Source organism: Somniosus microcephalus, chromosome 30 (genome assembly GCF_052327205.1).
Source record: "Somniosus microcephalus isolate GS21.2 chromosome 30, FLI_Smic_1.0, whole genome shotgun sequence".
Classification (NCBI taxonomy): Eukaryota; Metazoa; Chordata; class Chondrichthyes; order Squaliformes; family Somniosidae; genus Somniosus; species Somniosus microcephalus.
The window spans coordinates 6289673-6302235 of NC_141016.1; the positions used below are offsets into that span (position 1 = coordinate 6289673).

Here is a 12563-nt window from a genome sequence, read left to right on the forward strand (position 1 = left end):
GCTTGGAGATCACATCAGCAACTTGTAGAGACTGGGACCCCTGCCTTGCAGGCATGAGGGCTTGTGACGTTGTACAAAGAGCTGAGACTTGAGCTCTGTAAATCTGATTTACTGTAAAATGTCCATAGGAGTTGTCAACCCGTCCAGGATTACATTGATCAATTTGCTTTTAATATATATTTTCATCATATCATTACCTAGAGTAATTTACCAAGCAATATAAAAACATTAGGAGCGGGAGTCGGCCATTCGGCCCCTCGAGCCTGTTCCGCCATTCAATAAGATCATGGCTGATCTTCTACCTCAACTCCACTTTCCCGCCCGATCTCCATATCCCTCGATTCCCCTAGAGTTCAAAAATCTATCGCTCTCAGCCTTGAATATACTCAACGACCGAGCCTCCACAGCCCCCTGGGGTAGAGAATTCCAAAGATTCACCACCCTCTGAGTGAAGAAATTTCTCCTCATCTCAGTCCTAAATGGCTGACTCCTTATTCTGAGACAGTGACCCCTGGTTCTAGACTCTCAAGTCTGGGGAAACACCCTCCCTGCAAATATCCTGCCAAGCCCTGTAAGAATTTTGTATGTTTCAATGAGATCACTCGTGTGTTATTCCAGCTTCCCCTTAAATGTACCTGTGCTATTTGCCTCAACCACTCCCTGTGGTAGCGAGTTCCACATTCTCCCCACTCTCTGGGTAAAGAAGCTTCTCCTAGATTCTTAATTGGACTTATTAGTGACTATCTTATATTTATGATCCTTAGGTTTGGATTCCCCCACAAGTGGAAACATCTTTATGTTTAAGGAGTCTCGATTCTAAAGACTAGTGTGGGCACATCACACGTGCCAAAATCATATTCAAAACCTGCAAGAGTTTTGTGGTCCCAGAAACCAGGGTGTGCTGAGTGGGTAAGTGACTCCACAGTCCTGAAAAAATGAAAGATTAAATTATGATTTTGTCATTGGAAAATTGCCAGTCTCGGTGTTATAAAAAAATAGTCAGAGGCTTACCGCCAAGGCCCAAAGTGCTGATGTTTTTGAGGTCCTGCTGTATTGCACTGAATTAGTTGGATTATGACAAACCTGACACTTCTTTAATAAAAAAAAATTAAACGCATTAATTTGACTGACCCTTTAAAGGGTTAAGCCCTATGATTTGATCTTTTCTTTGACTGGATATTGTGTGGTTTTTCTTTTCTCCGAGAGTAGTGAGCCCCTGGAACAGGTTGTGGGCTGGTGTGGCGGGCGCTGACTCTCTGCCTTCAAGAGGGAGCTGGGCCGGTTCCTGACTGGAGCAGAGGTCGCATCATAGAGAAGGCAACTGGATTAACAGTTGACCAACACATGGTCCACGTGACCTCCTGGTCTGGTTTCCATCGCCTAAGGGGGTTGGAGAGGAATTTTCCACAGTTTTTTTTTCCCTTATTGGCCTCGGGTTTTTGCTTCTTCTGGGAGATTAGATGGCGGGGGGATGGGAGAGGGGTGGGGGGGTGCTTGTGTTCAAATCCCTCGTGGCCTCGCCCCTCTCCCTCGCTCTGTAACCTCCTCCAGCCCACCAACCCGAAGAGATATCCATGCTCCTCCAAATATGGCCTCTTGATTTTAGGTCCTAAGCTCTGGAATTTCCTTCCTAAACCTCTCCGTCTCGCGACCTCTCTCTCCCATACATACATAAGAACATAAGACGTAGGAGCAGGAGGAGGTCATTCGGCCCCTCGAGCCTGCTCCGCCATTCAATAAGATCATGGCTGATCCAATCTTGGCCTCAACTCCACTTCCCTGCCCGCTCCCCATAACCCTCGACTCCCTTATCGTTCAAAAATCTGTCTATCTCCACCTTAAATATATTCAATGACCCAGCCTCCACTGCTCTCTCGGGAAGAGAATTCCAAAGATTCACGACCCTCTGAGAAGAAATTCCTCCTCATTTCCGATTTAAATGGGTGCCCCCTTATTCTGAAACTATGCCCCCGAGTTCTAGATTCCCCCACGAGGGGAAACATCTTCTCAGCATCTACCCTGTCGAGCCCCCTCAGAACCTTATGTTTCAATAAGATCCCCTCTCATTCTTCTAAACTCCAATGAGTATAGGCCCAACCTGCTCAACCTTTCCTCATAAGACAACCCCCTTCATCTCTGGAATCAACCTCGTGAACCTTCTCTGAACTGCCTCTAATGCAAATATATCTTTCCTTAAATAAGGAGACCAAAACTGTACGCAGTACTCCAGGTGTGGTACACTACTCCAGGTGTGATGCACAGTCCTCCCCTCCTTAAAACTTACTTATTTGACCAAGTTGTTAGTCATCAGTCCTAATATCCCTTTTCTTTTCATTCCTGAGATGTGGGCGTCGCTGGCGAGGCTGGCATTTATTGACCGTCCCTAATCGCCCACGAGAAGGTGGCTCGGTGTCACATTTTGTCCGATTCCGCTCCTGTGAGACAGCGTGGGACGATTTATTCTGTTAAAGGCGCAGTATAAATACAAGTTGTTGTTGCTGCCCGTCATTTTGGTATGTTCGTACGTGGGCGTTGGCAGCTTAGCAGATCCTTGCCCAAGTGGGCACTCGGCAATGGCGGGTGGGGGGGAGAGGAAACATCACAATGATTCCATTCCTGTCCTCACCCAGTGTTCACACACACACACACACACACACACACTCACACTCACACTCACTCTCACACTCTCTCACACTCACACTAGTGGTAGATATAGTGATAGATAGAGATATACATATATATACAGAGAGAGAGATAGTGATAGATATATATAGATATAGTGATTGGTAGTGGGGAAAATGCTAGAGTCCATTATAAAAGATGTAATAGCAGAGCACTTGGAAAACAGTGACCGGATCGGACAAAGTCAACATGGATTTACAAAAGGTAAATCGTGCTTGACTAATCTACTGGAATTTTTTGAGGATATAACTAGTAAAATAGATAAGGGAGAACCAGTGGATGTGATGTATTTGGACTTTCAAAAGGCTTTCGATAAGGTCCCACATAAGAGATTAGCGTGTAAAGTTAAGGAACATGGGATTGGGGGCAAGGTATTGACTTGGATAGAGAACTGGTTGGCAGACAGAAAGCAAAGAGTTGGAATAAACGGCTCTTTTTCCAAGTGGCAGGCAGTGACTAGTGGGGTACCGCAGGGATCGGTCCTTGGACCCCAGCTATTCACAATATATATCAATGATCTGGACAAGGGAACTAGATGTAATATCTCCAAGTTTGCAGACGACACAAAGCTGGGTGGGCGTGTGTGCTGTGAGGAGGATGCCGAGAAACTCCAGTATGATTTGGACAGGTTGGGTGATTGGGCAGAAGCATGGCAGATGCAATATAATGTGGATAAATGCAAGGTTATCCACTTTGGTGTCAAAAACAAGAAGGCAGATTATTATCTGAATGGCAATAGATTGGGAGAAGGGGAAGTGCAATGAGACCTGGGCGTCCTTGTGCACCAGTCGCTGAAGGTAAGCATGCAGGTGCAGCAGGCGGTTAAGAGGCAAATGGTATGTTGGCCTTCGTAGCGAGAGGGTTTGAGTACAGGAACAAGGATGTCCTGCTGCAGTTGTACAGGGCCTTGGTGAGACCACATCTTGAGTATTGTGTGCAGTTTTGGTTGCCTTATCTGAGGAAGGATGTTCTTGCCATGGAAGGAGTGCAGCGAAGATTCACCAGGCTGATACCTGGGATGGCAGGAATGACGTATGAGGAGAGATTGGGTCGATTGGGCTTATACTCGCTGGAGTTTAGAAGAATGAGAGGGGATCACATCGAAATTTATAACCTTCTAACAGGACTAGACAGACTAGATGCAGGAAGGATGTTCCCGATGGTCGGGGAGTCCAGAACCAGGGGTCACAGTCTAAGGATAAGGGGTAAGCCATTTAGGACAGAGATGAGGAGGAATTTCTTCACCCAGAGAGTGGTGAACCTGTGGAATTCTCTACCACAGAAGGCAGTAGAGGTCAATTCATTAAATATATTCAAGAAGGAGTTGGATATATTTCTTAAGGCTAAACATAGAAACATAGAAGATAGGAGCAGGAGTAGGCCATTCGGCCCTTCGAGCCTGCTCCGCCATTCAATGTGATCATGGCTGATCATCCAAATTCAGTACCCTGTCCCTGCCTTTTCCCCATATCCCTTGATCCCTTTAGCCTCAAGAAATATATCCAACTCTTTCTTGAATATATTTAATGAACTAGCCTCCACCGCCCTCTGTGGCAGAGAATTCCACAGGTTCACCACTCTCTGGGTGAAGAACTTCCTCCTCATTTCAGTCCTAAATGGCTTACCCCTTATCCTTAGACTATGACCCCTGGTTCTGGACTCCCCGGCCATCAGAAACATCCTTCCTGCATCTAGTCTGTCCAGACCTGACAGAATTTTATAGGTTTCGATGCGATCCCCTCTCAATCTCCTAAACTCCAGTGAGTATAAGCCCAATCGACACAATCTCTCCTCATACGTCATTCCTGCCATCCCAGGTATCAGCCTGGTGAATCTTCGCTGCACTCCCTCCATGGCAAGAACGTCCTTCCTCAGGTAAGGTGACCAAAACTGCACACAATACTCAAGGTGCGGTCTCACCAAGGCCCTGTACAACTGTAGCAAGACATCCTTGTTCCTGTACTCGAACCCTCTTGCTACGAAGGCCAACATACCATTTGCCTTCTTAACCGCCTGCTGCACCTGCATGCTTACCTTCAGCGACTGGTGCACAAGAACACCCAGGTCTCTTTGCACTTCCCCTTCTCCCAATCTATTACCATTCAAATAATAATCTGCCGCCTTGTTTTTGCCACCAAAGTGGATAACCTCACATTTATCCACATTATAGTGCATTTGCCATGTTTCTGCCCAATCACCCAACCTGTCCAAATCGTACTGGAGTTTCCCGACATCCTCCTCGCAGCTTACCCTCCCGCCCAGCTTTGTGTCGTCTGCAAATTTGGAGATATTACATCCAATTCCCTCGTCCAGATCATTAATATATATTGTGAACAGCTGGAGCCCTAGGACTGTTCCTTGCGGTACCCCACTAGTCACTGCCTGCCACTCGGAAAACGACCCGTTTATTCCAACTCTTTGCTTTCTGTCCGCCAACCAGTTCTCTATCCAAGTCAATACCTTGCCCCCAATCCCATGTGCCTTAATTTTGCATGCTAATCTCTTGTGTGGGACCTTATCGAAAGCCTTCTGAAAGTCCAAATAAACCACATCCACTGGTTCTCCCTTATCTATTTTACCAGTTACATCCTCAAAAAATTCCAGTAGATTAGTCAAGCATGATTTACCTTTTGTAAATCCATGTTGACTTTGTCCGATCCTGTCACTGCTTTCCAAGTGCTCTGCTATTACATCTTTTATAATAGGTTCTAGCATTTTCCCCACTACCGATGTCAGGCTTACCGGTCTATAATTCCCCACTTTTTCTCTACCACCTTTTTTGAATAGTGGGGTAACATTAGCTACCCTCCAATCCATGGGTACCGTTCCAGAGTCTATCGAGTTCTGGAAGATGACCAGCAATGCATCTACTATCTCTCGGGCCACTTCCTTAAGTACCCTGGGATGTAGACCATCAGGCCCTGGGGATTTATCGGCCTTCAGTCCCATCAATTTTCCTAACACCATTTTCCTACAAATACTGATTTCTTTCAGTTCCTCTCTTTCATCAGACCCTATGTTCCCCGGCATCTCTGGGAGGTTATTTGTGTCCTCCTTTGCGAAGACAGAACCAAAGTATGTATTTAGTTGGCCTGCCATTTCCTTGTTTCCCATTATAAATTCCCCTGATTCTGACTGTAAGGGACCTACGCTTGACTTCACCAATCTTTTTCTCTTCACATATCTATATAAGCTTTTACAGTCAGTTTTTATGTTCCCTGCTAGCTTACTCTCATATTCTATTTTCCCTTTCTTAATTAATCCCTTTGTCCTCCTTTGTTGACTCCTAAACTGCTCCCAATCCTCAGGATTATTGCTTTTTCTAGCCAATTTATATGTCCTCTCCTTGGATCTTATGCTATCCCTAATTTCCCTTGTTAGCCACGGTTGAGTCACCTTTTTTGTTTTATTAAAGGGATCAAGGGATATGGGGAGAAAGCAGGGACAGGGTACTGAATTTGGATGATCAGGCATGATCTCATTAAATGGCGGAGCAGGCTCGAGGGGCCGAATGGCCTACTCCTGCTCCTATCTTCTATGTTTCTATATATATATATATAGATATAGTGATAGATATAGATATAGTGAGAGATAGATAGAGATATAGTGAGAGATATATATAGATAGAAATATATATATATATATAGTGATATATACACACACACTCGATATGAACTCAGAAGGCATTCAATAAGGTGCCACACAAGAGGTTATTAAACAGGATTGGGGCTCATGGGATTGGGGGTAATATACTAGCATGGATTGAGGATTGGTTAACGGACAGAAAACAGAGTAGGAATAAACGGGTCATTTTCGGGTTGGCAGGCTGTAACTAGTGGGGTACCGCAAGGATCAGTGCTTGGGCCTCCGCTATTCACAATCTACATCAATGATTTGGATGAGGAGACCAAATGCAATATATCCAAGTTTGCTGATGATACAAAGCTGGGTGGGAATGTAAGTTGTGAGGAGGATGCAAAGAGGCTTCAAGGGGATATAGACAGGCTAAGTGATTGGGCAAGAACATGGTAAATGGAATATAATGTGGAGAAATGTGAAGTTATCCACTTTGGTAGGAAAAATAGAAAAGCAGAGTATTTTTTAAATGGTGAGAGATTGGGAAATGTTGGTTTTCAGAGGGACCTGGGTGTCCTTGTACACGAATCACTGAAAGTTAACATGCAGGTACAGCAAGTTATTAGGAAAGCAAATGGTATGTTGGCCTTTAATACAAGAGGATTTGAGTATAAGAGTAAAGACGTCTTACTGCAATTATATAGCACCCTGGTGAGACCACACCTGGAGTATTGTGTACAGTTTTGGTCTCCTTACCTAAGGAAGGATATACTTGCCATAGAGAGAGTGCAACGAAGGTTCACCAGACTGATTCCTGGGATGGGGGGGATTGTCCTATGAGGAGAGATTGAGTAGACTAGGCCTATATTCTCGAGATTTAAGAAGAATGAGAGGTGACCTCATTGAAACATACAAAATTCTTACAGGGCTTGACAGGGTAGATGCAGGGAGGATGTTTCCCCTGGCTGGGGAGTCTAGAACCAGGGGTCACAGGCTCAGAATAAGGGGTCGGCCATTTAGGACTGAGATGAGGAGAAATTTCTTCACTCAGAGGGTGGTGAATCTTTGGAATTCTCTACCCCAGAGGGCTGTGGAGGCTCAGTTGTTGAGTATATTCAAGACAGAGAGCGATAGATTTTTGAATATTAAGGGAATCCAGGGATATGGGGATAGTGCAGGAAAGTGGAAACGAGGTAGAAGATCAGCCATGATCTTATTGAATGGCGGAGCAGGCTCAAAGGGCCAAATGGCCGACTCCTGCTCCTATTTCTTATGTTCACACAGGCACATACCGACACAGACACAAATACACATTGCCTACACTTCAAAAGTACTTAATTGGCTGTAAAGCGCTTAGGGACGTCCTGAGGTTGGGAAAGGTGCTGGAGAAATGCAACTTCTGTCTTTAAATCCTTGCAAAATGTCGCCACCATCTGGTGAACAGTAGGAGCAGCAATTCCTTTAAAAAAGAGTGAAAATTCAGACTGGGAGGTATGTTTGTTTTTGACTCTGTTGTCGTAACTGGATACAGAAAAAAGACTCCCGAATCTTGAAGGGACATTGCTGCCACGGTTTGTCATTTTGTCAGACACTGTTAACAGGAAGAAGAAAGATTTAAATAATCAAAACTGCTGTCAGAAAACAGTTCGGTAGAGACTGCATAGTCACATCCCCAGACGACCAGCATGGGTAATGTCACACTAATCCAGCGAGGGAGCTTTGTTTCAAGATGTTAACACTGAAAACTCCCCTTTAACAGTACTTTGTCGAGTCTATCCTCTGGTCACCGCTCCCATTCCCAATTTCTTTTGTTTTCCAGATCCTAACTCGCATCAAGTCCCGTTTACCCCATCGCTGACCTACATTGACTCCCGGTCCAGCAACGACTCAAATTTAAAATTCTCATCCTGGTGTTCAAATCCCTCCATGGCCTCGCCCTTCCCTATCTCAACATCCTCCAGCCCCACAACCCTCCGAGATCTCTGCGCTCCTCCAATTCTGGCCTTGTGCACATCCCCGATTTTAATCGCTCCACCCCTGGTGGCCGTGGTGGCATTATGTGAGGAAGGATGTTCTTGCCATGGAGGGAGTGCAGCGAAGATTCACCAGACTGATACCTGGGATGGCAGGAAGGCAGGAATGACATATGAGGAGAGATTGGGTCGATTAGGCTTATATTCGCTAGAGTTTAGAAGAATGAGAGGGGATCTCATTGAAACTTATAAAATTCTAACAGTTCTAGACAGACTAGATGCAGGAAGGATGTTCCTGATGACGGGGGAGTCCAGAACCAGGGGTCACAGTCTAAGGATAAGGGGTAAGCCATTTAGGAGTGAGATGAGGAGGAATTCTTCACCCAGAGAGTGGTGAACCTGTGGAATTCTCTGCCACACAAGGCAGTTGAGGCCAATTCATTAAATATATTCAAGAAGGAGTTGGATATATTTCTTAAGGCTAAAGGGATCAAGGGATATGGGGAGAAGGCAGGGACAGGGTACTGAGTTTGGATGATCAGCCATGATCTCATTAAATGGCGGAGCGGGCTCGAGGGGCCGAATGGCCTACTCCTGTTCCTATCTGCTATGTATCTATGTTATGTGTCTTCAGCTGCCTGGGCCCTAAGCTCTGGAATTCCCTCCCTAAATCTCCTCGTCCATTTCTCCTCCTTCAAAATGCTTCTTAAAACCTACCTCTTTGGCCAAGATTTTTGTCAGCTGTCCCTAATATCTCCTTATGTGGCTCGGTGTCAAATTCTGTTTGATAATCGCTCCTGTGAAGCACCTTGGGACATTTTACTACATTAAAGGCACTATATAAATGCAAGTTGTTGCTGCCAGTTGTACACCCGGCCTGATATTCAGTTCCATTGGAGTCAGTGGCAGTGAATGTCGGGCAGGGTGTATAATGGGTGCCGCTCATTTTGTGACCCTGTCCAAGTCGAATTTCACCCCCAAGATTTTCTGGAAAATTGGAAAGAAAAGAAAGTCTTGCATTTCTATAGCGCCTTTCATGACCACTGGACGTCCCAAAGTGCTTTACAGCCAATGAAGTACTTTTGAAGTGTAGTCACTGTTGTCATGTGGGAAACACGGCAGCCAATTTGCGCACAGCAAGATCCCACAAACAGCAATGTGATAACCAAATAATCTTTTTTTTCTGTTATGTTGATTGAGGGATAAATATTGGCCGCAGGACGCTGGGGATAGCTCCCCTGCTCTTCTTCAAAACAGTGGCCCTGGGATACTTTACATCCACCTGAGAGAGCAGATGGGGCCTCGGTTTAACGCCGCATCTGACAGACGATTAAATCAAATTACTCTTTGAAATTATTATCGAGTATAAAGGTTGTAGGGTGGAGGGGCAAAGGTTGCAAGCGGTGGGGCAGAGGGGGAGCACTCCTTCATATACCCCACTTTAAGCCCGTTCCGTGAGTGAGTGGTGCTTCAATTGGGGCAGAGCCACTTTTAGACCACGCTGCCACCTTGTGGCCATTTAGGAGAAGTCACACAGGGCAAGTTGTCAACAGGACCCATCATCCAAACAGCTGACAGTGTCCCGTCAATCAGTGGGATCAGACTGTGCACTTTATTTGCACCATGGCTTTTGGTACTGAGGCGAATTTAAAGGCAACCTGCAGAAATAATTGATCAAATAATCCTGTCTGATGGATGAATCAACCCTTCCAGAATTGAAAACTGAAGGGTCTCTCACATACTGCACTGAATGCAGACAGACACATTTACAAAACCTAAAGATGACAAACCATCCTGTCGTTAATTAATTACTGGTTACCATTGCACAAACTCCCACTGCTGTTGGTCTTGTTACTTCTTCTTAGGCAGTCCCTCGGAACCGAGGATGACTTGCTTCCACATTAAAAATGAGTTCTCAGGTGACTGATGAGTCCAAGGCGGGACCTACAGTCTCTGTCACAGGTGGGGCAGACGGTGGTTGAAGGGGCGGGTGGGTGGGGTGCTTGGGTTGACATGCGCTCCTTGCGCTGCCTGCGCTTGGCTTCCGCTTGCTCCCGGCGAAGAGACTCGAGGTGTTCGGCGCCTTCCCGGATGCTTCTCCTCCACTTTGTGCGGTCTTGGGCCAGGGATTCCCAGGTGTCGGTGGGGATGTTGCACTTTTTCAAGGAGGCTTTGAGGGTGTCCTTGAAGCATTTCCTCTGCCCACCTGGGGCTCTCTTGACGTGTCGGAGCTCCGAGTAGAGCGCTTGTTTTGGGAGTCTCGTATCGGGCATGCGGACGATGTGGCCCGTCCATCGGAGCTGATCGAGTGTGGTCAAAGCTTCAATCCTGTTACTGACTCTCCAAACAGAGGAAATAGTCACCGCAACATAGTTAACAACAGATTCATTTAACTTCCCGTAAAGATGCAAAGTTTTTCTTTGAAAAAGATCATTCAATCTCGGTGATGCTTACACTCAGACCCTTGATTCTCGGTGATGTCCTGCAATGAAGACCTCAGTTCTTCACCTAAATTCCTAAATATCGATAAGATGGCCATTTGAGACAGATTTGTAAACTGTGTGGTCACCGTTTGAGGATTGAGTGCGTCAATTCAAAGTCACCAACCATGCTCCTCCATTGTTAACTCAAGGCTGCACTTTAGGACTCCCCGTGGTCGTGAAAGCTTCTACATGAAAACAAACGGCAAAAGCAAGATACTGCGGATGTTTGCAAAAACTGAAATAAGAGCAGAAAATGCTGGGAACACACAGTGGGTCTGGCAGCATCTGCGAAGAGAGTGAATAGACACTGGTGGACATCCCAGAAATAGAGAGGGAGAAGTCGAGGAAGGGAAGAGCTGGAGAGGGACAATGCGAAGATCAGGGAAGGGGTGAAAGTTGGAAGCAAAATTGATGAAAGTTTCCAGTTCAGGGCAAGAGCTGGAAGCGGTACCATATCTGGACGGGGCCTGACCCGCTCTCCACAGGTGCTGTCTGACCTGTGGTGTATGTAACCTGTACCACCTTAAGAGACTACCTTAAGAGATGGACTACTTCTCTTGGCTACTGTATATTGTAGTACCGGTGGTGACCACACCGGTATATAAACTCTGTGTAGTAATTTGCTAAGCAGTTCAGCCCTGACCTTCGATTAGTAAAGACCTGTTTAAGTTATTCTTGTTGTCTGTGTCCAGTGATTTAGAATAAGCATATCTGGGACACTCAGACTCAACATGACCCACTGAGTGTTTCGAGCATTTTCTGTTATTCTATATAAAAACAACCTCTTTGTTCTTTATACAAAAGCAAAATACTGTGGATCCTGGAAATCTGAAATATAATCAGAAAGTGCTGGGAATACTCAGCAAGTCAGGCAGCATCTCTCCTCTTCCCTCATTCCTCTCTCTCACACCTCTTCCCCTCACTCCTCTCCCTGTCTCTCTCCTCTCCTTCTCTCCCCTCTTCCCTCTCTTTCTCTCTTCACAGATGCTGCCTGACACGCTGAGTATTTCAGCAATTTCCTCTTTTTATATCTTCGGGTTTGGCTTTTTTCTTTAATCAGTGGGGCTCCTTTAAAGTGGGGGCAGGGGAGGATTTGTAATACTGGTGGATTTGCTTTTATTAAACAGTTCAGCAAGTGGGTTGCGGCCCCTTTAAGACCAATGGTTGCGGCCCTTTAAGAGCAATGATTGCGGCCCCTTTAAGAGCAATGGTTGCGGCCCTTTAAGAGCGGAGGGTCTGATTTTGAAACCGCCGACAGAAAACCGCCTTCAAAAGCCGCGTCTTCTCGCGAGAGCGGGCGGGCAGCAAGATGCGGCGGCGGAGACAACAGGGTGAGAGAAGAGAGTTTGAGTGAGAGGGGGAGAGAGTGAGTGAGAGAGAGTGTGAGTGAGTGAGAGAGAGTGTGAGTGAGAGAGAGAGTGTGTGAGTGTGAGTGAGAGAGTGAGTGAGAGAGAGTGTGAGTGAGAGAGAGTGTGAGTGAGAGAGAGAGAGAGAGAGAGTGTGAGTGTGAGTGAGAGAGAGTGAGAGAGTGTGTGAGTGAGAGAGTGTGTGAGTGAGTGAGAGTGAGTGAGAGAGAGAGTGTGAGTGAGAGAGAGAGAGAGAGTGTGAGTGAAAGAGAGAGAGTGTGAGTGAAAGAGGAGAGTGTGAGTGAAAGAGAGAGAGTGTGAGTGAAAGAGAGAGAGTGTGAGTGAAAGAGAGAGAGTGTGAGTGAAAGAGAGAGAGTGTGAGTGAAAGAGAGAGAGTGTGAGTGAAAGAGAGAGAGTGTGAGTTGAAAGAGAGAGAGTGTGAGTGAAAGAGGAGAGAGTGTGAGTGAAAGAGAGAGAGTGATTGTGTATGTGAGGAAAGAGAG

General features: G+C 45.9%; 1 protein-coding gene across 2 annotated transcripts in view; it reads left to right on the forward strand.

Moving 5' to 3' along the window:
• Positions 1-783: 783 nt before the first annotated feature.
• ash2l (ash2 like, histone lysine methyltransferase complex subunit) overlaps positions 784-12563 on the forward strand; it is a 56017-nt gene continuing 44237 nt past the window's right edge. Inside the window, exon 1 of one of the 2 annotated variants that reach the window (XM_085970922.1) lies at positions 784-909. The gene's annotated coding sequence lies outside the window, so the exon portion shown is untranslated. Of the gene's footprint in view, positions 910-11962; positions 12046-12563 lie in introns of those variants that run through there. The other variant, XM_085970926.1, reaches the window with a different exon arrangement.